This window comes from Anomaloglossus baeobatrachus, chromosome 3 (genome assembly GCF_048569485.1).
Source record: "Anomaloglossus baeobatrachus isolate aAnoBae1 chromosome 3, aAnoBae1.hap1, whole genome shotgun sequence".
Taxonomy (NCBI): domain Eukaryota; kingdom Metazoa; phylum Chordata; class Amphibia; order Anura; family Aromobatidae; genus Anomaloglossus; species Anomaloglossus baeobatrachus.
The window spans coordinates 36,987,325-37,011,311 of NC_134355.1; the positions used below are offsets into that span (position 1 = coordinate 36,987,325).

Below are 23,987 nucleotides of genomic sequence, written 5' to 3' on the forward strand. Positions count from 1 at the left end.
CACATGAATATGGCGTGTACCGAGACCACAGGACACTACGCAGAGGGAAGTGTATGATGACGAGCTCCATATCGTTAACCATGACTGTCAACAGGAAGGAATTGCAAGACCAGAAAATTCCGGGTTGGGGGACATTTTCTTTCTGCAGAAAAAATTACCAAAAAACGTGACTCTTTAGGTCTGTACAATTGTGGCGATACCAAACTTGTACAGTTATTATTATTATTATTATTATTATATTTTTTTATTATTATTATTATTATTATTATTATTATTATTATTATTTTTATTATTATTATTGTTTTTATTATTGTTATTATTATTATTATTATTATTATATTATTTTTATTATTATTGTTGTTATTATTATTATTATTATTATTATTATTATTATTATTATTTTAGGGGCTATATAACAACTAAAGTTTGTAAAAGAAAAAACAAAAAACTTTGTACACCCATTTTTTTAAACCCAGACCTATTTTTTTTTTTTTAAAAAAATGTTCTGCCCATGAAGCTGTGTGAGGGATTATTTAAGGAGCACCCAGCGACTGTTTTTGATACCAGGGGTAATCAAACTTTAGGTTTTTGTTATAGTTGTACAATTTATATACAAAGTTCTTATAACATAGAACTTGAACTTGTGATTATTTGTACTATATTCTTCAATACTCCAGAAATCCAGTATATAGTATATATGAACAATCCCATATGAAGACCACTGTGACTATGTAAGTAATTTACTGCGGTGTGTGCCTCCAGGATACAGCAAAGTCACGAACGAGAAATAAATTGTAACTAGTCTTTAGCTGGACTTTTAAAATGCTTCCTTTAATATCATGATTATAGAGCCAATCTCACACACATTTTTTTAAATAAGTACACCTGCCTCATTGGGTCTAAGAGATCTATCTGATAATCTCTACAGATTATATTGTGAAAGTTTATGAAAGATCCCTTTTAATAATGGACCCCAAAAGGTCCAGCAGAAGACAACCCCATTTGGAGGTGACTTTGAACCAATCACTGCCCCCCAGGTTCTGAATTGTGTGGGACACGTCACATTGATGATCTCTCCTGTGTGTACAATGACAACAAAGATTAGGATGCAATATTCTATATACATGGACGGGCCCCTTCTTCCACTTCTTTTACCCCATCTTTCATATTAATGAACAGCGGTGCTTTTTTTTACTCAATAATCAGATATTTCAATAACAGTCCTATAAGATTCAGAGATCACAATTTGTCATTTGTGATTGTTTTTTTTTTTTTTATTTTGCTATAAATGTGTAACATATTGTTTCCCTGTGAGAGAAATCTTCAGATTGGGATAAGTTTCTACGGCTTTTTCCAAATGTGAAATTGATGCCCTTTTAAAAGCCGAGGTGCATTTTCTAAGTATGGTCCATTTGCAATTTGTGTTCTGCAAATGTTCAGTAATTTAGCAATTTGCATATTTAAATGTGATAACTGAGGAAAGTGCAGATACCTCCGCTAAAAATGTTCATGTTAGGACTATAGGAATGAGCGGTATTACTGCTGCTTTTTTCTTGGGCGCATATTTTACCTCTTTTTGTTGAACTCTCCACTTGATCCCGTTATCTTTTTTCTTTCACAACTTCTTACACTTTTTCACACTTCTTCCTATTTTGATCATCATTTGATAACTTTTTACAATTCAATCTACAACACCTTTAGAATAGTAATGAGCGGGCACTACCATGCTCGGGTGCTCAGTACTCGTAACTAGTGATGAGCGGGCACTGCCATGCTCGGGTGCTCAGTACTGGTAACTAGTGATGAGCGGGCACTACCATGCTCGGGGGCTCAGTACTCGTAACTAGTGATGAGCGGGCACTGCCATGCTCGGGTGCTCTATACTCATAACTAGTGATGAGCGAGCACTACCATGCTCGTGTGCTCGGTACTCGTTTCTAGTGATGAGCGGGCACAACCATGCTCGGGTGCTCAATACTCGTAACTAGTGATGAGTGAGCACTACCATGCTCGGGTGCTCAATACTCGTAACTAGTGATGAGAGGGCACTACCATGCTCAAGTACTCGGTACTCGTAACTAGTGATGAGCGGGCACTACCATGCTCAAGTACTCGGTACTCGTAACTAGTGATGAGCGAGCACTACGATGCTCAGGTGCTCAGTACTCGTAGCTAGTGATGAGTGAGCACTACCATGCTCAGGTGCTCAGTACTCGTAACTAGTGATGAGCGAGCACTACCATGCTCGGGTTCTCGGTACTCGTAACTAGTGATGAGCGGGCACTACCATGCTCAGGTGTTCAGTACTGGTAACTAGTGATGAGCGGACACTACCATGCTCAGGTGTTCAGTACTGGTAACTAGTGATGAGCGGACACTACCATGCTCAGGTGTTCAGTACTGGTAACTAGTGATGAGCGGACACTACCATGCTCGGGTGCTCAGTACTCGTAACTAGTGATGAATGGGCACTACCATGCTCGGGTGCTTGATACTTGTAATTAGTGATGAGTGGGCACTACCATGCTCAGGTGTTCTGAACTCGTAACTAGTGATGAGCGGGCACTACCATGCTCGGGTGCTCAGTACTCGTAACTAGTGATGGATGGGCACTACCATGCTCGGGTGCTTGATACTTGTAATTAGTGATGAGTGAGCACTACCATGCTCAGGTGTTCTGAACTCGTAACTAGTGATGAGCATGGTACCGAGCACCCCAGCATAGTAGTGCTCACTCATCAAACTTGTATTATTGTAGCAACATTTCATGCTGCTTCTGCTGTTGGGGCCACTTGAGGGTCCTCAATCATCATTAAAGTGGTTGTCCAGTGAAAAGAAGTTATCCTCTACCCTTACGACAGGTGATAATTTGTTAGTTTGTGGGGGTCTGACCACTAAGTTACAAAAATGTTACAAAATGGAGTAGCGGGTCAGACACCCGATCACTGCTCCATTCATTCTCTATGGAGCTGCCGGAATAAGCCAAGTGCTCAACAGCCCATAAGGATTTAAGGGTGCGGCAATTGAGAATGCTCCATTCTAATGGTGATCGGTGCCGTTCAGAATGGTCGGACCCCCACTGATCAGCAATTCATCACTTATTTTATGGTTAGATAATATCTGGTTTTCACTGGAGCACCCCATTAAGGTCTAAGAGGTTATTTGGGGACCATTTGAAAAGGAACGGACCCAAGCAATAAGTAATTGTTTCAAAAGTTGCCATTAAATGGTGTCATCTTAGATTGGACCTTTGGATCCTACTATTGTGGCAAAGCAAAATGGGATTTTACAGTACTCTGGTGACCCGTTGGATCATGAATTGTCACTTATAACCTTAGTGTCACAATGTCCCTGTGAGATAGCGAGAGACAAGGGGCTCATTTGCTGTCCCTCATGCTATGAGACCCTAGACTATTCCTGTCCTCCAGATTACCCCTAATGATGGAGATGCCGGAGTCCCATGCCTTACTATACTCCTGAGTAAAGCTAATCTGTTCCTTAAGGAAGGAAGGGGCAGGAGTATGATGGAAGCACAGATGAGACAGAAAGTGATAACACAAACTCAGTCACACTGCAAACTCACAGGAATAAACAGTAAGAAACTATGGAGAAAAGCAAGTGAAGTGAGGCAGCAACATAAAGGGCAACAAGAGTTAACACCACAGCCACAGACAACAATAATATATCAATCACCAGTAAGACTGGATAAATTCACCCCTCCAAGCCAGTATAGTCAAGCTATAGCTGGCACTAAGGCAAGTGTCCAGGTAGCGTATATATGAGGTGAGTGAATATGACTGTCTCTCCCATAGCATGTGAGTAAAGGAGATTAACATGCAATCCAGCAGAGGTTAACTCTTGCTAGCCTGACCATGAACCACAGGTCTGTGAGTTGATGCCCGAGTCTCCATGCACTGATCACAGACATCAGAGAAATGAGCAGTGAGAGTGCAGGAATCTAAAGTTTCCCCAGATCCTGACACCATCATGACAGTCAGTGATGCCTGCAAACACCTCCTTGTGACACCTTGGCGGGCTTTGCACACTACGACATCGCAGGTGCGATGTCGGTGGGGTCAAATTGAAAATGATGCACTTCCGGCATCGCATGCGACATCGTAGTGTGTAAAGCCTAGATGATACGATTAACGAGCGCAAAATCGTCGTAATCGTATCATCGGTGCAGCGTCGGCGTAATCCATAATTACGCTGATGCGACGGTCCAATGTTGTTCCTCGCTCCTGCGGCAGTACACATCGCTGTGTGTGAAGCCGCAGGAGCGAGGAACATCTCCTACCGGTGTCACCGCGGCTTCCGTAGGATATGTGGAAGGAAGGAGGTGGGCGGGATGCTTACATCCTGCTCATCTCCGCCCCTCCGCCGCTATTGACCGCCTGCCGTGTGACGTCGCTATGACGCCGCACGACCCGCCCCCTTAGGAAGGAGGCGGGTCGCCGGCCAGAGCGACGGTCGCAGGACAGGTAAGTGCCTGTGAAGCTGGCGTAGCGATAATGTTCGCTACGCCAGCTATCACACGATATCGTACCTGCGACGGGGGCGGGGACTATCACGTGTGACATCGCAGCATCGGCTTGCGGTGTCGCAACGTGCAAAGCCGCCCTTAGTGTATATGTGATGCTAGACATTATGAGCAGTATGAATAGAAGGGTAGTCAGACAAGCTGGGATCATAAGCCAGGAGATAAAGTATCAGATTCAGGGAGCAGACAGTGACGTGGACAGAAAGAGGTCTGAGATCAGAAGCCAGGAAGTAACGTATAAGGTTCAGGCAGCTGACAGAGACGTGGTCAGGAAGAGGTCCGAGGTCAGAAACCAGGAGGTAATGTATAAGTTTCAGGGATCAGACAGAAACATGGTCAGGAAGGGGTCCGAGGTCAGAAGCCGGGAGGTAACATATAAGGTTCAGGGATCGGACAGTGGCATGGTCAGGAAGAGGTCTGAGGTCAGAAGCCAAGATAAGAACACTTACACCAGATAGGAGCCAAGAGCACACTGAGCAAACAGGAAGACAGAGCAAGCCCAGTAAAGAAACAGAGCGCATCTATGAAGGCATCTCCCAAAACCAGCATGGACCCTAGAGTTCAAAGACAACCTGTCAGCAAGTGCACAAGACACATAACAGAGCATTTTCAAATTCAAAATGCTCTGCACAGCGGAACCATGAAAGTACACTTGCCTCAGCATCCCAACGTCAGGGGAAAGGAAAGGTTGGGAACGCCCTCCTCTGCGGCACCTCAGAGCTATGCCAACTATTGCCTTTTTTAAAGGAGCCTTTTGGATATTTCCAAGAGAGTTGGGCAAATATACTGTATCTAAGTCTGGATTCACACACCTGTTAAATACGGACCTGAGTCAGGTAAAAACACCCAACTTTATGACTTTTGCATACGGAAAAGTTGAGTGAAGCCTTCCATAGCCAAACCGTTTACTTATCTTCCTACAAAAATCCTCCAAGATCTTAAGATCCCTTTTATTTTTTTGAGACAGAATAATTCCGCGACACAACAGTCATTCGTAGTGTGGCGGTATTTAAAATTCACATTGTGCATTGCGGGCCGGGCGCGGTATTACTGTAACCTAGTTAGTCTGATGGCAGTCTCCATTTATCATTAATATCGTGAAGAAAGTGAAATGTCAGGTTTGCGGGACAATGAACATTTTGCAGCCTAAACCTGGATTAACACTTCCTGAAAGAATTTTTTGATTGATCACCGTCATAACGGCGCATAGATTATACCCGGCACATTACTATTGTGCTCTTTCTTTGTCCAGAAACAGGGCTTCGTAGATAGGATTACTGAACGCCTCGCGCAGACCTCCTCCCACATCCAATCCCTTTTACAGGAAAAAGGTCACCGTGTTATCTATTAACTTTTTATTTAAGTGAAAGACATTTCCATTCTTCTCCGTATTAACAATGTAGTCATTTTGCTTATTTTATTATTGCACTTTTGGATTACACAATGCTTTGGTGAGACGCCGCTTTGTCGTGATTCTGCAGGTTAATATTTCCTGATTAAACAATGTGTAAATCCGCATAATTCCGCAGCTAAATAATACATTCCCGCCGCGCACATTGCTTTCCTGTCTTTAATTACTATGGGAAGGAGCCGGAGTTTATAAGATATACAAAATGTTAGAAAATGTTTATTTTTTGTACCATTCTTTATAAAGTAATAGAAGTAATACCAGCTTCCCAAAGGTGCGGCAGATAACGGTTCCATATGTTAGGGCAGTTATTGCTATGCACCATGCACCATGTCAAACACTAACACCGTCATGTGCTATGCACCATGCACCGTGTCAAACACTAATACCGCCATATGCTATGCACCATGTACCGTAACAAACACTAATGTACCGCCCCGCACTCGGCTGCAGCCGAGCCGCTCGGATCCGGGCTCGTTGGTGGGTGGCTCGAGCGCCTCCGGACCCGGGGTCACGTCGCTCTGAAAGGATGCTGGCACTACGTAGGGGCTTGGTAGGTAGGTTTACGGCTGGGGCCGTGGTTTGAGTTAGGTTCGTGACGCCACCCATGGGCTGTGGTGAATGTAGACACCACCGCTGCTGTTTACTAGGCCCCCGGGGACGGTGTTGCGCAGCCAGGTGTTAACCCCTCCGTGGGTAGGGGGTGATTGTCCCGGGGCCCAGTTGTGAGGGTGCGGGCGGATTGGTGTGGTGTGGGGCGGTGCGCGGCCCGAAGGTACAGTTGTACTCACTCTGACAGATACACCGGAGTCTCTGGTAAACCAAAAAGATGGTGGTCGGTGCCCGCAGTCAGCTGCGTCTGGTCCCCCACCCGGTTTGGTGGTCCCCGTCTTTCTCCTGCACCTTGTGTTGTACCTGTGGACTGCCTGCGCTTCAGCGACGGGAGTCCGCTCCCTGGCGGTGTGTGTGTGTCGGGAGAGCCCGTTTGCCCGCAGACGCTGGCCCGAGGGATCTCTCTGCCTGAGCGGTGGCTTTCTATCCCCCTCAGTGGGCTGTTGTCTTCAGTCGGGACTTGGTTGGGAAAGGACCTAAGGTCCAGACCTCAATCAGTGAATTAACTTAGTCCGGTAGATTCGGGACCTCCCTGTGTGCTCTGGTTTCCAGTCGGTTCCCCGGTTCAGTACCGGCGGGCCACTACCCTGTCCTGGTCCCTTACGGTTCCACCAGGTCGTCTTTCCGGCTCCTGCAGGTGGCGACCACCGTCTGCCTCTTGGCCAAAGGGTGTCCAGGCTACGACCCAGATCCCTGTGAGACGTCTACTCCTCTCTCTTTCACCTTCTAAGCTCATCTGCCTCTGTCTTCCCCGCCTCAGGCTATCCGAACTCCTCGGTTGGCATGGCCAACTGCCTGGCTCCGCCCCCTGGTGTGAACGTCAAGACCCGAGAGGGGTGACCAAAGTTTTGTGGTTGGCTGCTGTTACCTTTTTAGGGGGACGGGTGTTGTGCAAGGTATGTGCTACGCACCATGCACAGTGTGAAACACTAATACCGCCATATTCTACTCACCATGCACTGTGTCAAACACTATTGCCATCATATGCTATGCACCATGCACCGTGTTGAACAGGGCTGCCACTAGGAATTTCAGGGCCCCATACTGGCAAAAGTTCGGGGCCCCCTTGAGGCTCCACCCCAGTTCCGCCTCCACCCCAGCTCTGCCTCTGCCCCAGCTCCGCCTCCACCCCAGCTCCGCCTCCACCCCGCAAATCTTCCACAGTCCCACCGCTACTCTTGGAAAAACGTAACTTCTGCACTACAGCCTCACCAATCACACATTAACCCTTTACACTGAACACCGTATCACACACACAGACATCAGATTTTGTTTTGGCCAAAAGATTTTTTTAAGCCTGCCACCACGACAAGGTAGACTCTTTTGGCCGGGCCCTCCTCTACTCTAACTTTTTTTTTTCGTTTTTTTAAATCTAACTTCTTTGCTATATTTTTATTTTTGCTATATCTATTTTTTTTTTCTTTAAGGGAATGTGTCACATACAGTTTTTAAACTAATTGAAACCAAATTGTGATAATGCAGACTTGTGGATTTAGACCTGATAACCCCTTTAAAGGGAATCTGTCACCAGGTTTTTAACACCTAATCTGAGCGCAGCATAACATAGGGGAAGAGATCCTGATTCCAGCGATTGTCACTTATTGGGCTGCTTAGTGTAGTTTTGATAACATCACTGGTTAATCAGGAGGAGATTATCATTACAGGGCTACTTGTCATGCTGCAGGTAGTCCAGCATATTCATGAGGTCTGTATAATTGCTAAATCTGCAGCAGAGGAAACATTGATTTTATCATAATGAAAGCAAACAGCCCAGTAAGTGACACATCGCTGGAATCAGGGTATCTGTCTCTAGATTATGCTGCTCTCAGATGGGGGAGCAAAAACCTGCTGACAGATTCCCTTTAAGGCTCTTTCAGCAGATAGATAGAATCATAAATAGATGGCTAGATAGATAGATAGATAGATAGATGGCACACCTGTGGCTTCAGTCACCACAGGGTACTGCACCTCACTTAAGGTGCAGTACTCATCTTGGATCCAGAGGAGGTCGGTACCAGTTCCACAACACAAACTCATACACACAACCAGGTTACCCTCCCCATTGGGGACTGGGTTAGGGTCGGGTCTTAAGGTAGTCACCAAAGATGGGGGGCAGCCACCCACTAGTGACAGGGAACCGGGGGAGGAGCAGCCACCAGGGGGAGTTAGGAGCTTACACAACAGTTAGAGTGTTCTCCAGCAGGAGAGAACAGGAGCGGGACCGGTGCGGTTCAGGGTGCAGAGCCTTAGGGTGGAACAGACTTCACCTTGCATCACCAGAATCTGCAGGACAGGGGGATTGGAAGTCCCTCTGACCACAACGAGATCCCAGAGCACAGTGCCACATAGGGTCCGGAGTCGTGGTTACAGTCAAGCCCCACAGCAGCCCCGCATCACCTACACACGGGACAGGAGCTAACACTACACGAATCGGGGTCCCCAAGCAGCTTCAGGCCACGGGAATTCATCTTTAAAGGCGCAACAAGGAAGGGCCCATCGACCACCGTACCGGTTCTAACCTCCAACGGATCCGGGATTGGCTGGGGCCCATCACGGCTGGAACCACAGCAGCTGATTCAGCCTTTTGATTGCCATCGCCCCGCGCTTTGGTGCCAACGGCCACTACTCTCCTCATCATCCTCGCCGAGGCCCCGCTCCACCTGTGGGGAGCAGAACCATCCTTGCTGCAACACCATCCGCCCCGAAGGACAGCGACAGCAGCGGCGGCTAATCTCTGGCCGCATACCACAGGTGGCGCCACAAGACTATCATCCTCATCATTCCCCCACCATTATCCAAATCCCCTTTTAGTGTACACCTTGCGGCCACGAAGCCGGGCAGGGCCAGCTGTGACATCCCTGACCCGATATCACCTGCCCAGCGACGAGTAACATTTAACCCCTGAGCCGTGGGTGCTACAGATAGGAGATAAATAGACAGAATCATAGATAGATAGAGGAATAGAGAGATAGAGAGAGGAATGGATAGATAGATAGATAGATAGTAAGGGGATCACAGCAGGTGGGGGGGTTCACAGCAGGCGAGGGGGTCACAGCAGGTGGGGGGTGATCTCAACAGGTGGGGGGTGATCTCAGCAGGTGGGGGTGATCACAGCAGGTGGGGGGGTGATCACAGCAGGTGGGGGGGGTGATCACAGCAGGTGGGGGGTTCACAGCAGGTGAGGGGGCTCACAGCAGGTGGGGGGTCACAGCAGGTGGGGGCTCACAGTAGGTGGGGGGGTCACAGCAGGTGGGGGCTCACAGCAGGTGGAGGAAGGTGAGAGGTGGGGGAGGGGGCAGCAGATGAGGGAGGGGGGCAGCGGCTGATGGGGGAGAGCGGTGGCAGCTGGAGGGGAGGCAGCAGATGGGTTCAGTGGCAGTGGATGGGGGCAGTGACTTCTGCAGCCGGCGGCTGAAAGGAGACTGTCTATAACTTACCGATCGCTCCCATCAGCTTCCACGGATGGAGTGAAGGTGAGGGGAGTGGTCTCCGGCCCCAGATCCACAGTGATTGGAGAGATCGGTCACAAGGCAGGTCTATCCAATCAGAGCTGGGGGCGGGTGAAACTGAGATCACCCAGCTCCAGCCAATGATCGGTGCTACAGCTGCACTGACCATGGCTGGATTTCAATGTTTCAGCCATTTTCAATGGTTGAAACATTACAGTGGCTGTGATTGGCTGAGTGGCATTCGTCAGCCAATCACAGCCTCCTTAGGTCTGGGGAGGAGACACCGCCCCTCCTGATGTAAGGCAGAGGGCCCCTCCTCCCCGAATCTAAGATATTTGCAGCGATCGCATCCACCGGGGCTGCGATCTCACCATGACGTACTGGGTACATCATGGGTCCTTAAGTACCAGGAAGTCATGACGTTTTCAGGCTCTAGGGGCCCGCTCCCGCTTGGGGCCCCTGTGCGACTGCAGGTGCTGCACCACGATATGTCTGCCAGTGCAACGTCCCCGCCCCCTGCCCATGGGGCCCGGTGAGCAGAGGAATGAAAGGGGAGGAGCCCGGGCTTTCAGCCGCCCCCCTCTTTTCACCGGGCCTGATACAGGAGTCACACTAGTAATGCCCTGATGGCGGCCCTGGTGTTGAACACTAACACCGCCATATGCTATATACCATGCACCGTGTCAAACACTAATACCGGCTTATGCCATTCACCATACACCATATCGAACTCAAATACCACCATATTCTATGCACCATGCACCGTGTCGAGCACTAATACCGTTTGTGACATACAATGATGGCTCCAAACACACATCTTAAAGGGGTTGTCCAAAAAATACTCAGGTTGGCTTAAAATAATAATAAAAAATGTACTACACCTTTACAGATGAGCGAATCGATTCAAAGCAAATCCAAATTCAGTAAAAATTTGGATTCGCCAGAGTCCAATTTTTTTTTGCAATTCGATTGGCTGAACTTTTTTTTTTTTTAGGTCTGGGAAGATGTTAAAAAATAACAAAATATTATATTCCCCTCACTTGTCCTCATCGATCCTCTGCTCACTACTTCCGGTCTTCCATTGATGACTCCTATTAGAGAGGAGCGGATTCCTGATTTCCTAACATTCAAATTTAAGGGAAAATTCCACGAAGTTTTGAATTTCAAATCATCAGCTCATCCCTAACTCTTGAGCCTCTGGACTTCCCATGCTCAGTAGGTTGGACACTTGACGTCTATGATACCGGAAGGAAAGAGCGGAAGAATGGACGGAGAGCTGCGGCGTATTTTATGATTTTGAACCCTTTCCCCAACCACCACTTGTTATACTCTGGGGTCTGGAGAGATCGCCAATCATCATAAACCTCTTTAATGGCAATCAACACCTTCTATTTGCATTGAATATACAGTACCTTGTGTGAATTTAATTTTGCTGGGTGAATTTAAGATTTACAAGATCCTCATTGTTTTCTGACCAAGACTTCTACGGTCCTCGATCTTTGGACTTTTGGCACCTTTTGGATCGACAGGTGATTACTGCAGTCAATCACTGAGTGTGATGATGTCATGTTGGTCACCACTGTGATTGTTTGCAGCAGTCTTATCTGTCCAGATGGAAGAGTTAGTGCATGTTATCCAATTTTGAAAGAGAATGGCACTCACCAGATATATGCTGTGTAAACACGTATTTATTCGGATTTGGAGGTTACATGTGCAGGGCAGGTGGGTGGGGAGGGAGAGCTATACACGTCCGACGACGGCCGTTTCGCACTTACAAAATGCTTCAGTAATCACCTGTCGATCCAAAAGGTGCCAAAAGTCCAAAGATCGAGGACCGTAGAAGTCTTGGTCAGAAAACAATGAGGATCTTGTAAATCTTAAATTCACCCAGCAAAATTAAATTCACACAAGGTACTGTATATTCAATGCAAATCGAAGGTGCTGATTGCCATTAAAGAGGTTTATGATGATTGGCGATCTCTCCAGGCACCAGAGTATAACAAGTGGTGGTTGGGGAAAGGGTTCAAAATCATATCATTTCATATCATTTTTTTTTCATGAGCACCCCAGAGCTGTTCTGATTCACACTGCTATATGGACTTGGCATGATTTGATTATAGTGCGGAGTGGTGCCCCAGGTCGTTTTTCTTTAAAAATTGAAGTTAGTGCATGTTATATTTTGCCTGCTAATCTTTTTAATACTTAAGGTGGCTTTACACGCTATAAGATCACTAAAGCGATCTCGTTGGGGTCACGGAATTTGTGACGCACATCCGGCCGCGTTAGCGATGTCGTTGTGTGTGACACCTATTAACGATTTTGAATCATTGCAAAAACGTTCAAAATCGCTAATCGGTGACATTCCCCCCTCTTCCCAATTATCGTTGCTGCTGCAGTAACGATGTTGTTCCTCGTTTCTGCGTCAGCACACATCGCTACGTGTGACACAGCAGGAATGAGGAACCTCTCCTTACCTGCGTTCCGCCAGCAATGAGGAAGGAAGGAGGTGGGCGGGATGTTACGTCCCGCTCATCTCCGCCCCTCCGCTTTGATTGGGCGGCCGCTTAGTGACGTCGCTGTGACGCCGAACAAACCGCCCCCTTAGAAAGGAGGCGGATCGCCGGTCACAGCGACGTTGCTGCACAGGTATGTGCGTATGACACTGCCATGGCGATAATGTTCGCTATGGCAGCGATCACCACATATCGGCCGTACGATGGGAGCGGGTGCTATCACGCTCGACATCGCTAGCATTGACTAGCGATGTCGCAGCGTGTAAAGGCTGCTTTAACCCTCCTGTCCAGGCACCTCTTTAGGTATTTAACTACCGTGATTGGAGTTATCTGTATAATACAACCGAAACGTGCCATGTATGGAGTGGGCTCAGCATCTTACTCCTCCTTCTGAGCTGTGCAATCACTTCTCTACCTAAACATTGGAAGAGGTTAAAACCAAAAGCCTTTATCACCTATCATATTTCTTTCCTGGTTCTATCTATCTATCCATATATCTATGTGTGGTAGTAGGTCACACTACCATAATGGGGTTATGAACACTGGGACCCAAGGCCGAACAGTCCCATCAGCTTCTCCCAACATCTGTTATATATGCAGCCAATGTAGGGAGGATTTGTATGGTGCAGGCTCACATGCTGAGCCTGCTCCAAAGCCAACCAGTTTGGTTATTTACATAAAGAGAGACTCACTGCTAGCTGCTGTGATTGAATTTACTCTGTTTGCAGGAGTTTACCACTTAGATGCCATAGTGAAAGCCGACCGTGGTTAGCCCTTAATAAAAATGCAGGAACCCATGTTCCTTATTGCTAGATGGGTTATTTATTAGTTCAGTGTTTCTATGTACTATCCTACTATCTATCTATCTATCTATCTATCCAAGTGTGGCGCCCTGGACTAGCCAGGGGCCACAGGTAACAACACACACACACCCCAACCCCCAGCAGTTCACAGCAGTCATCCCCAGTGAGATCTGATTTCTTCCCTCGGGTTCAGACAGACACACCAGGTGGGCGGAGTCAAGCAGATGGGCACGCCCACCGAGGAGTCTAGCTGGTCTGAGGCAAAAACCAGCTCAGACAAGTCCAGGCAGAGGAAGAGAGAGGAGGTCTGCAGAGAGGCAGACGCAGACAGGGGCTTAGGTTGGAGCCTGGGGCCCTCGTGGAGCCAGTCAGGCAGACGGTAGTGGCCGTGTGCGGGAGCCAGGAAGACAGTCTTGGTGGAACCGTAGGTAGCCAGGGTTGGGCGGTGGCCCACCGGTACTGAACCGGGGAGCCAGCTGGAAACCGGAGCGCAGGAAGAGCGTACACGAAGGTGCAGGAAAGGACTTACACTACCCACCTGGGGTCAGGGGAAAAACACCGCAGCCGTCTGTGGGACCCGTCCATCCAGCCGTTTGTTTTACCGGAGACCTCGCATTGATCATTGGCTGAGTGAGTACCACCGTGCCATGCGGCACAACGCTGCCCCCGCGACCCTGCACCTCACCAGGCCCCGTAACCCGCCTGCCATCCATCCCTACCCCTCACCGGGCCCCGGGACAACCAACCCCCCTACCCACGGAGGGGAGAAACCACATCCAAGCTGCTCCCTGTCATCGCTCCCAGGATCCCCGTCCAGAGCAGCGGTGGTGTCACAACCTCACCACAACCGTGGGTGGCATCACGGACAATATCACTAAACCAAACCACCCCCTTTCACTCACGGGCGAGGAGCGCCGCTCGAGTCCCCGGGATCCGGCCCACCGCTTGAGCTACCACCGAGCAGCAGCAGCCGGACCTGAGCAGTAGGTGAGCGCAGCGTCCCCTCCTCTGCCCGCGACAACTTGGCGTCACGAACAGGATCTTACCGCTCTGCCGTGTGGTAGAGGTGCGCCTTGTGACCACCGGAGGCGTCCGGACAAAAATCTTGAGAAGCCGCCATTTTGGGCGCGAAAAGTCCCCGCTCGAGCGTCTTCCCGAGTAGTGGAGGTGCGAAAGCCGAAACCCCACCCCTGTAGAGGAGGAGCCGGAAAAAGTCTAAGGGGGACGGATGGCGTCTAGCCGCATGTGAACCGCGGCTGTGGAAGCAGGGACGCCAGGACTCTGCAAGTATTTGGTTCCTGGAGCACCGCTGCACGAGATGTCCCGTCCGTCCGGCACCGCTGAAACCTCAGTGCCCATGCCCGCGGCCAATGCCCCGACCGACCCGTTACCCCTGTCACTGGTAGCGGAGCTCGCAGCGTCTGTGAGGGAGGGCCCAGACCTGGGGTCCCCAGGTCTTACCTTTGTCACCGCCCTGCCACCGGTCCCGGCTTCCAACCCGGTCGCACCGCTGATGACGACGGCCCCAGCAGTCCGCCCGGCCGCGACGGAGATGACGACGGCTCCGGCAGTCTGCTCGGCCGCAACGGCAGCGAAGTACCAGCCCGGGCAGCCTGGTGATGGACTGGGGCAAGGGGTGCTGCCCATTTGCTTAGGGGCAGCATCAGGGCCAGGTTGTTTGGGTGGGTGACTGAAGGACCCGTTCCGTTGTTATTAATTAAAAGTGTTTTAGTGTTGTTGCAACGGTTGAGGTGATATGCCTCCCGTAAGGGAGGATTTCTGAACATGCTTGTTTATTTTCTTTTTCAGTTGTGAAAATAAAACCGGTGATGGACGGGCAGCCCGCGGATGGTCTGCATTTTACTAAGGGGGAATGTGGCGCCCTGGACAAGCCAGGGGCCACAGGTAACAACACACACACCCCCACCCCCAGCAGTTCACAGCAGTCATCCCCAGTGAGACCTGATTTCTTCCCTCGGGTTCAGACAGACACACCAGGTGGGCGGAGTCAAGCAGATGGGCACGCCCACCGAGGAGTCTAGCTGGCCTGAGGCAAAACCCAGCTCAGACAAGTCCAGGCAGAGGAAGAGAGAGGAGGTCTGCAGAGAGGCAGACGCAGACAGGGGCCTAGATTGGAGCCTGGGGCCCTCATGTAGCCAGTCAGGCAGACGGTAGTGGCCGTCTGCGGGAGCCGGGAAGACAGTATTGGTGGAACCGTAGGTAGCCGGGGTTGGGAGGTGGCCCACCGGTACTGAACTGGAAACTGGAAACCGGAGCGCAGGAAGAGCGTACACGAAGGTGCAGGAAAGGACTTACACTACCCACCTGGGGTCAGGGGAAAAATACCGCAGCCGTCTGTGGGACCCGTCCATCCAGCCGTTTGTTTTACCGGAGACTTCGCATTGATCATTGGCTGAGTGAGTACCACCGTGCCGTGCGGCACAGCGCTGCCCCCGCGACCCTGCACCTCACCAGGCCCCGTAACCCGCCTGCCATCCATCCCTACCCCTCACCGGGCCCCGGGACAACCAACCCCCTACCCACGGAGGGGAGAAACAACATCCAAGCTGCTCCCTGTCATCGCTCCTGGGATCCCCGTCCAGAGCAGCGGTGGTGTCACAACCTCACCACAACCGTGGGTGGCGTCACGGACAATATCCCTAAACCAAACCACCCCCTTTCACTCACGGGCGAGGAGCGCCGCTCGAGTCCCCGGGATCCAGCCCACCGCTCGAGCCACCACCAAGCAGCAGCAGCCGGACCCGGGCAGTGGGTGAGCGCAGCGTCCCCTTCTCCGCCCGCGACACAAGTACCATCTATATATCTATCTATCTACCTAATTTATCTCTCTATTATCTATCTATCTATCTATCGCTCTATCTCTCTATCTATCTATCTATCATTTATCAATCTATCTAATCTATCTCTATTTATCTCATATCTATCTACAATATCTCTCTAACATCTATTTTATATCTATCTATCTATAAATCTATCCTCTATTTATCTATCTAGCTATCCATCCCTCTATCTATCTATCCATCCCTATATCTATCTATCTATCTATCTATCCCTCTATCTATCTATATATCTATCTATCTATCTATCCATCCATCCCTCTATCTATCTATCTAGCTATCCATCCATCACTATATCTATCTATCTATCTATCTATCCATCTATCTATCCATCTATCTATCTATCTATCTATCTATCTATCTATCTATCTCTCTATCCCCCTATCTATCCATCTATCTATCCATCTATCTATCTATCTATCCCTCTATCTATCTATCTATCTATCTATCTACCTATCTATCTATCTCTCTATCTATATATCCCTCTATCTATCTATCTATCCCTCTATCTATCTATCCATCTATCCCTCTATCTATCTATCTAACTATCCATCATCTATCTTTCTATCTATCCCTCTATCTATCTATCTATATATCTATCCCTCTATCTATCTATCTATATATCTATCCCTCTATCCATCTATCTATCTATCTCTCTATCTATATATCCCTCTATCTATCTATCTATCCCTCTATCTATCTATCTATCCCTCTATCTATCTAACTATCCCTCTATCTATCTATCCCTCTATCTATCTATCTATCTATCCATCATCTATCTATCTATCTATCTATCTATCCCTCTATCTATCTATCTATATATCTATCCCTCTATCCATCTATCTATCTCTCTATCTATCTATCCCTCTATCTATCTATCTATATATCTATCCCTCTATCTATCTATCTATCTATATATCTATCCCTCTATCCATCATCTATCTATCTATCTATCTATCTATTCCTCTATCTATCTATCCCTCTATCTATCTATCTATCTATCCATAATCTATCTATATATCTATCCCTCTATCTATCTATCTATCTATCTATCTATCTATCTATCTATCTATCTATCCCTCTATCTATCTAACTATCCCTCTATCTATCTATCCCTCTATCTATCTCTCTATCTATATATCCCTCTATCTATCTATCTATCTATCTATCTATCTATCTATCTATCTATCTATCCATCTATCTATCTATCCCTCTATCTATCTATCTATCCATCTATCTATCCCTCTATCTATCTATCTATCTATCTATCTATCTATCCCTCTATCTATCTATCTATCTATCTATCTATCTATCTATCTATCCCTCTATCTATCTATCTATCTATCTATCTATCTATCCATCTATCTATCCCTCTATCTATCTATCCCTCTATCCCTCTATCTATCTATCTATCTATCTATCTATCCCTCTATCTATCTATCTGTCTATGCCTCTATCTATCTATCCATCCATCTATCTATATATCTATCTATCTATCCCTCTATCTATCTATCTATCTATCTATCCCTCTATCTATCTATCTATCTATCTATCTATCTATCTATCTATCCCTCTATCTATCTATCTATCTATCTATCTATCTATCTATCTCTGTATCTATCTATCCCTCTATCTATCTATCTATCTATCTATCTATCTATCTATCCCTCTATCTATCTATCTATCCCTCTATCTATCTATCTATCCCTCTATCTATCTATCTATCTATCCCTCTATCTATCTATCTATCTATCATTATCTATTTATCTATCTATCCCTCTATCTATCTATCTATCTATCTATCCCTCTATGTATCTATCTATCCCTCTATCTATCCCTCTATCTATCTATCTATCTATCCCTCTATCTATCCATCTATCTATCTACCTACCTATCTATCTATCACTATTATTTTATCCCCACAAACAACTGATACAAGTAAAATGTATGAAAATCATAAAGAATATACATGTAAAAATAATGAGCATTTTTTGCCTTTCTTTCCCGGCACAATTAAAAATGATTGTACCTTTAGCACAGCTGGTGAAGTTTTAAAGAGGGGCTGAAAAATATATTAAGTTTTAATGGATTCGTAATTAAATGCTGTGTGTTCATTATGGTTTTCATCATGCCTGAGGGCTCTTCTAAAAAGACAAAATTACCCAGCGCAATCAAAAAGGAGGTAACAAGGTCCGCGGCTTCCTGCTGTCTGTGCCGGTGCGAGCCGCGGCAGTATCAGTATTCTCCGGCTTGTCTCGGTGCTTTCATGTGCACCGGCCTCTCCCCGCTCGCCGGCTCTCTCCACTTCTCTCCCTGCTCTCTCTAGATTGACGTCAAGGAGAGGGAGAGAGATTTGAGGATTGCCCAATTTGTTCTGACATAAAGAGATGTTTAGCTCTCTGAGAGGTGGCCCGGGCAGAGCGCCTGACTGACATTTCAACAGGCTGTCTGCTGGGATTGCTCACTTCATGTCCCCCTCACATTCCCGCTGTGTCCTGCATGAATACTCTTGTCTAATCTTCACAGCGAGAAGACCTACATCCCCTTGGGCTTTGGTGCTGAACACCTTGTTAGATGGGGCTTATGGCGACACATCGCTCTTTTGTTCTACATTAGCATTACCTGCTCCGGAACGTTTGGATTCGTGTTTGTTTCAATTAAATTCCTTCACGGTTTTAACAGGGCGGACTATAAAACGTGTGGTAGTACATAGAAAGGCGCCATATAGTGCATCTGCGGTAGAACAATCTGCATTTACATAGGAAGGGAAGAACAAAAGAACTAACCACTTGCTTGACATACTGTATTTAGTCACAATCTATCGGGATGTGGACATTTTGTTTTCACGCTTTTTGGCCCCTAACTGGATCCCGTACAGTGAGATGCTACATGGACTTCAGATAGAGTATCTAAGCCCGGTATTTAGAGATGAGCAATTCCATTTGCTAGTCCAGTCTGGTCCTCTGAAGTAGACAGTCTTCTGCCTCAATCTGAAACCTGGCTGTCCCTGGTGCTCACTAGACCTCCGAATGTAAAGCCCCCATACACCTTAGATGGGGTCATCCAAACCATCGTTCATCTGTCAGCTATCTTGACCATCTCTCCCATATACAGGAGTGTTTGCTCTGTTGAGTCCTACTGTGGTCTCCATGAAAGACTCTCTGCCAGACATCTCTGGTTGTTGGGGATTATCTCAAGGAGAACAACACTATTGGACATGCAGGAGGATTCTTAACTCTACCAACAGACTGTAACGCCGGGGTGAAGGAACGCCCGGCATGTGGCACAACACAGGGAAAACCAGGGAAGATGTAAAAGAAAACCCTGGTGATAGGCAGAGAGGAGATGCATTACAAACTCACAGTCACCTGTGGCTGATCCCTGCACTCCCTAACATCCCTAGATGAGTCCTTCTGCCATGCACTGTCACGTGACTAGCCCCTCGGTGACACTGAACTTACCCTGACGAGAGAATAAGCCAGCAGGACATTAGAACCACTACTACAATAAAACAACACAAGGAAGGTAAGACAAATAGGTGGAGAAAGACATAAAAAAGCACTCCTTGTTTTTTTCTACTGGAAACATCACAGCTGCAACTGAAACAACACCTCAGCTTCTCCAGAGACTGGCTTTATCAAAGTGTTCAGATTAGCAGAACTATCACCGGCAGAGAGTAAAGCCAGGAGTGGGTAACTATAGCAGAAGGGCGTGATGACAAAATGCTGCAGCTGTGATTAAGGCTAAGAAAAATTCTCAGCCAGAAGGGAAAGAGTCCTTTATCCTAGTAAATAAGTAAATTCACTCCAATACAAGACGTAACCTGCGGACGCGACACACTCAAAACACAGTCATCTATCAGGGGCTCCCCATAAACACTAGACTGTCAGCCAAACTCATTCATATTGGTGGGCGCAGTCAACTTTAGTCTGATAGGTGGGGGGTTTAAAGTATCATGCTGTAAAGGCATAGTAAGCACCGACGGGTGAAGATGTCAGGACCTGCTACCATGGAGGACCTGGTCGGACTCCAGAATAGGACAGAGCGAATCTAATTGCCTATCTCCAGGGATATTTATTTTTATAGTAGATAGATCGGTCTACAGTTATTACTTTTCTGAGCTCTTACAACCAATTTTTTGTGGCAAAGAACTCAAGGTACTTTATGAGTACAACCATACCTCTACATTTACTACGAGTGCGCCATTGAATAGCCTATTGTCCAAATCAGCCCCTAGCTATGTTATCCAGGTGCCTCATAAACCATTTGACACAGTTGCCAATAGTCTCACATTTTGACATGTACTGTAATATCAATGCAAATTCAGCTTTGTTCTAGTAAAAAAAAAGTTGCTTCCTTTGGAGACCATTTTTGTGCCATACACTGGACCTTCTGGAGGAGCTTTTGGTACTTTGATGGTCCAGTCTTAACTTCAAGGGTATAACAAGGGTTCTATGGGACTGAAGGCAAAATTTGGACCGACTCCAGTGGTGCTGCTGAAGTCTCAAAAGAAACATATTTTCAGTCCAGTGACTGACAGGTTCCATCTTTTCTGGATGTAGTTGTTGTTTACTTTTTCTTTTCTTCTCCATCCTTCCCAGACCACCATGACCACCATGTCTTTGTAGAACTTGCTGTCTAGATATCTTTGACTTCTCTTTTCTTTCTGCACAGTCACTATCTTGTCTTCATCTTTACACAAACAATGTCTCCATTTAGCCCCAGATGGTAATACACTCTCTATTGGTGCTCCCAATGGTATTTTTTTGCGTCCTACACAGCAATAGCGTCTGTGAAGACACCAGTGTCGGTGGGTCCTCTCGTCTATTGGCCTGGCTGTCTTTAGAAATATCTCACAGATACAGTAAGTTCTCATCCCACTGAAGGCCTGCACTACTTCCCTGTGGGCAGAAAGCTACAGAGACAACACAGAGTGAGGGAACCGGACATTGATAAGACTTTATTGCGTTATGAACAGTCAAAAGCATATCGTACATTTCCAGCATGAACACTAGATGGTACAAGCTACAGAGTCTCAACCTTCCACTGACCTGCTAGGGATTAAAGCCTTCATGATGTCAGGAGTTCCAGGGCCAACTATCCCAGCCAGCAGCACCCCGCTTTTGGTGGGCATTCACTGAGCGGAGATAGCTGGAAGCTTAGGAAGCCCATTGAGCACAGCAAGATATGTAGCCAGGTGACCAAATTGTCCAAACCTAGGTTCTCCAAGTGAATTCGTGGGTCAGCATTGGGCAGTGAAGCAATTCTGTAAGCGACCATCTGGAACCATGGATCCTAAGCTGAAGTCCTGTAGAAAATATTGATACTGGCAGGAGCAAAGCACTTTTTACACCCCAGAGTTTTCATTTCAGGGTATTGTGTCTTTCAGGATTGGAGGAGATGGCTATTCCCTCATTGGTTGCTAGTTCAATATGACTACATAACTTTCATCTGATGTAGTCAAAGGGGCTGAGGCAATCCACACTTAGCAGGCAATCCAACAGACAATAGGGCTCTGGCAGTCTAACTTGAAACACTTACTTACTTCTCTTGATTTACCAAACAAAGGAACAATGTCTGGCCTAATTAAGCACAATTCACCTCCACACAAGTGTCCAGATGCTGAGTCATCACAGTGTCCATTTATACCACCATGCAGTTTCAGAGCTCTACTTTATGCCTTTTATGGTGTGATGGTATGATATTGTGGGTTGTGTATCATTTTGTGTAAGTTCGTGTTTTGTCCATTCTATGTATTATTTGTCCTGTCTGCAGGGTTATAACCCCCTGCAGTGCTTCTGTCCCTAGGTGTTGGGGAGGGGACCTGGAATCCACCCAAACTCTCTGTTTACCTGGGAGGTTATTCATTCTGGCTGAGAAAGACAAGAGAGAAGGAGTAAGATTGATCCTTTGAGGGAGAAGCTGAGGCTCCCTAAGAGACTGTGAGAAACCCTGATTTCCCTGGAAAAGGACTGCTGGAGGATTGTGACTAACCTCCTGCGACATTTATGCCATTACTGGACTATTTTACCCTCTGTGTGGTGGATTATTTTATGGACCATTTGGGTTTGCTTGGAATACATGTTCTTTGGATTTTTCACTCATCTCTCGTTCTGTTGATTGTGTGATATGGGAGAAGGAGCCCGTGACACATAGTTATTATTATAGTTTGTGCCCTAATGCGTCTCCACACAACAATAATATTCCCTCTTCAAGCCCCCACTGGGTTAGAGTCCTCTATATACTAATGTATTTTGGGCATTCTTCATTTATGATTTCCTTTTTTCAACAAAGAAAACTAAAAAATAAAGAAAAGGAAGCCCTAACTGTGTTTCTATAAGAAGCTGGGTCTTCTTGCCATCTACAGCGCAGGTGACGTCATGCCGTGGTGTCTCTGTGCATTTTTACATCAGGATGTTAATATTCCTAGCATGCTGCTGACTTCTCATAGTCAATAAGCCTAAAGAAAGTTAGGTGATAGGGCACTTAACCAATGGATTCCTGCTACACCATATTTTTCAACTGGATCCATGACCCAACACAATTACAGCAAGGATTGTATCCGCAGCCAAGCAGCGCAGTGACACAGGACGCCGCAGCTTTTCGGTGGCTCTTTGGCTATTTGCAGATCTTTGACTTTCTTGAGGACCGTGCTAAATGCAAGTTGTGTAAATAAATTAAAACAAAGAATTCATTCCCGAGTTCTTCCCGCAACCTTTTTTCCCTTTATGAAAAAAGACAGATAATTAGCATACCAACAGTAAGCAGCCTTTCCAAATTTGTGCCAATTATGTATTCCGTTATGCGTGACTTCAGTCAAAAGGTAATTGGTTTGCCGTTACATGACATTTCAAATCATCTCTTGAAATTACATCAAAAGGCCGGCCTGTTTTGTTTTGATTGGGGAACAATCAATTTGATAAGTGGTAATGCGGCTCTTTGTTTCATATTAATTAGACTAATTGCAGAGTGTTAGCCTGTGAATCACACGGACCATGGAGAAGACAAAGGCTGTGGCCTTCCACGGGCACTCGAGGCGACCGGTTCTTCTTGACTGCACACATGGAGCAAAATGGTCATTAAATGTTTGCATGTTAGCCTTCGAAATAATAATGTGCTACCATCACTTAGAGAATGTAGAGTTCCTTGAAATTTTATATCCACCATAAAGGCAACCCAAGGTGTTTTTAATCGTGCCCCTATAGATCTATTCCAGGTGGCCCTTTTCGGAATTTAACCTCCAAACTCATCATGTACCGTAAATGTGCTAAGGCTGAGTTTCCACTGTGCATTTTTTTTTACATTTTGTATAGCCTTTCTGAGATTTTTTCAAAATCGTTGATGTGTGACCTCAGCCCAAATGTCACGCTCGCCGGGTGTAGCAAGCGTGGCGGGGTGCGTTCAGACCTCCATGCGTCTGATGTACAACAAAAAAACACATGAAAAGGGGGGCACCGGGGGACACAAAAACAACGGGAGGCCCTGAAACTAAAGAAAGGGGTATGTGGGCACCTCCTAACCTCACCTGCAACTGTCCCTTTTCTCCTTACCAGTCACTATACAGTCTCTGCAACGTTTGCTGAAGAGGAATCTGGGATCCACGGAAGACCCTATAGTAACCCTGGCTAGTGAGAGGCACGTGGGCTTCACTAGACCTCACCGCTGTACTAACAACATACCAGGGAAGTAAAGACATATAGGGGGAAAATTAACAAACAAAACTATATAGCCTGAGCACAGGAACTAGCAGAACCTTCCTCAAAGGCGGCCAGGACACAAATGACTTTGTATCTTCAGCAGGGAA

General features: G+C 46.8%; 1 protein-coding gene across 3 annotated transcripts in view; it reads left to right on the plus strand.

Annotated features, from left to right (window-relative positions):
• The window catches only part of ESRRG (estrogen related receptor gamma), a 1,119,561-nt gene that overhangs the window by 547,942 nt on the left and 547,632 nt on the right, over window positions 1–23,987 (plus strand). The gene's annotated exons all lie outside the window — the stretch shown is intronic.